Below are 2,929 nucleotides of genomic sequence, written 5' to 3'. Positions count from 1 at the left end.
TACACACATGGCATCAAAACAAACTATTCTGTGTGGAAACACACATTTTGCTTTAGTTCTAGACAGCTGTAGCAGACAGCTGTACTTTCTTAGCTTCACTGTATCCAACCCTTCTTCCTGCGTGAAGGAATTCCCCACTGTCCTAGGGAGAGGCATGCCCTCATTTCCTCTCTGGACGTGTGACAGGCCCTGACCTGATATTCCTCTTCTTCAGCAGCCTGGGCATGGCACATGATCATTAGCCAATGATTGCTTTTCCAGAAATGTAAATCTTGATCAAGTGACACAGAGATGAAGGGGCAATTCCCAGCAGTGGGGAAATTATCTCCAAGAGAATTTGAGGTGGAATCCTAAAGAGGCAGCAACAGGGTCGTATTAAAAAAGGTGACTGTGTCCCTCTCAGTCTACTGGGCTGTTCGTTGCTAACATTTTCCAGCTTCTTGGCTGCTGGAGTTACCCAGCTCTTTACCCATTTTTGAAGACTGGTATTACAATTTCTTGTCAATTCATGAGCCCTTTTTACCCTTCCAATAAATTCCTTTATGATTGTTATACTACCTGTTACTTTCAACAGAAGTATTTTAATTGATGAATCAGCAAAATCAATCCATTCTTTAGGGATTTCCCTGGTGGTCCAGGGGTTAAGACTTCATCTTCCAATGACAGGAGGTGTGGGTGTGATCCCTGATCAGGGAGCTAAGATCCTACATGACTCAGGGGCCAAAAAACAAAACAAAACAAAACATAAAAGAGAAGCAATATTGTAACTAGTTCAATAGTTTAAAATGGTCCACATCAAAAGATCTTTAAAAAAAAAATCTATTCATTAATTTTCCCACTATCCATTAAGAAACTTGCAGGTACCAAATATTGTGGGAGGCTTGATATGACGATGAATAGACATCGTTTCTATTGTGCTACAACCTACAGTCTATTGAAGGATACAGGCCAGGAAAGAGAAGACTGTAGTACATGCTTGATGAAGAAGGACATTATTCATTGGGAATATAAAAAAGGAAAATTTATTCCAACCTTAGTGATGGTAGTGGTGGGGGGTGTCAGAGAAAAGTTCAAATGATATTTGAATATGTAAATTTATGTTTGAAAATGTAAAAATTAGATCTAGTTGAGGGGTAGGAATTGGGGGGGCAAGTGTTTCACATAGTGCGACCAGCCCGTGTGAAGGCCCAGCACTGAGAGATGAACACGACTTTCAAAGAACTGAAGAGAAGCTCCAGATGACTAAAGTGCAGAGTTTGAGCAGATAAGTCTGGAACTATAAGTGGGACTCGAATCATTCAGAGTAATGTGAACCTCTGATGGTGTTAGCACTTTTTCCTAGATGCAGTTGCGAGCAACTGAAGAGTTTTAAGCAGAAGTCTCAGTATATCACACTTTGGTGCTGTTTTCCAAAACTTGTCTATTGATTATAGCCACCCTGTTTTGTTTTTCTCATAGTATATTTTCCATTTTATTGTCTTTTCAGACAGTATTTCTTCAGTCTTTAAGGACTTGCCTCTCTACAAGGGCTTTGGTGGAGGACGTGGGGCAGCACGAGCAAGTCTATATTGAGGTGGGGAGTCCTTTCTGGCTTCCCCGAGATTCCTAACTACCTTGCTGTGAATGGCACAACTCACACAGTAATGAAGCATCACATACAGCTTGGAATGCACATAGGCATTGAAAATACTCACTTCAGAAGTGTCCCTGACAGTTGTGGCCTCTAAGATTCTGAATGACTAACTTCTTACCGGCCTATCCTCAGGCATGCATCGGGCACAGTTGGTGCAGTGAACAGGCTGCATGTAGCCTCAGCCCTTTCTGGCACGACCATTGTTCCTTCTTTTCTTGGAAGCAGGGAGGAAAGAGTGCCCATCCTGGTGTTTTAAAGTGGTATCTCATTGTGTTTTTTTTTAATATGAATTTCCTTTTTGTTGTTGTTGTTTAGTTGCTAAGTTGTGTCCGACTCTTTGCGACCCCACGAACTGTAGCCCATCAGTCTTCTCTGTCCACGGGATTTCCCAGGCAAGAATACTGGATTGGGTTGCCATTGCCTTCTCCAGGGGATCTTCCTGACCCAGGGACAGAACCCTCATCACCTTCCTGGCAGGCAGATTCTTTACCACTCAGCCACATGGAAAGCCCAAATTTCCTTAATGGCTAAATGTTTTGAGCATTATTTCAACTTTCTTTTGTAGCAATTTGTATGTCTTCTTTTGAGAAATATCTATTCAGATCCTTTAAAGATTTTAAAATTGGGCTATTTATCTTTCCATTATTGAGTTGCAGAAGTTCTTTATATATCCTACATACAAATCCCTTACTGTATAAAATTTTTGTAAAGATATATGTGCTATCTTTTTTATTTTCTTGATGGTGCCATTTGAAGCAACACAAGCTTTTTTAATTTTGATAAGTCCAATTCATCTATTTTTCCTTTTGTCATTTGTGCTTTTGATGTTTCATCTAAGGTTTTGTGTAACCCAAGGTTGCAAATATTTATTCCTATGTTTACTTCCCTGGTGGCTCAGACGGGAAAGCGTCTGCCTACAGTGCGAGAGACCCAGGTTCAATTCCTAGGTCGGAAAGATCTCCTGGAGAAGGGAATGGCAACCCATTCCAGTATTCTTGCCACCCCCTCCAAAATAAGGGGCTCAAAGAAATATAGGGGCTTCCCTTGTAGCTCACTCGGTAAAGAATCTACCTGCAGTGCAGGTGACCCAGGTTTGATCCCTGGGTTGGGAAGATCCCCTGGAGAAGGAAATGGCAACCCACTCCAGTATGCTTGCCTGGAAAATCTCATGGACAGAGGAGCCTGGTGGGCTGCAGTCCATGGGGTCGCAAAGAGTCTGGCATGACTGAGTGACTAAAACTATGTTTACTTCTCAGAGTTTTTTATTTTAGCTCTTACATTAGGCTTCTGATCCAT

General features: G+C 41.7%; 1 pseudogene; it reads right to left on the bottom strand.

The window, feature by feature from the left end:
- Positions 1-1,456: 1,456 nt before the first annotated feature.
- LOC120877530 lies at positions 1,457-2,929 on the bottom strand (annotated as a pseudogene).

The sequence above is a fragment of the Oryx dammah genome, unplaced genomic scaffold (assembly GCF_014754425.2).
Source record: "Oryx dammah isolate SB20612 unplaced genomic scaffold, SCBI_Odam_1.1 HiC_scaffold_18, whole genome shotgun sequence".
NCBI classification, from domain to species: Eukaryota; Metazoa; Chordata; class Mammalia; order Artiodactyla; family Bovidae; genus Oryx; species Oryx dammah.
Note: the sequence above shows the minus strand (reverse complement) of the source record. Positions and strands in the feature narration are given on the sequence as shown.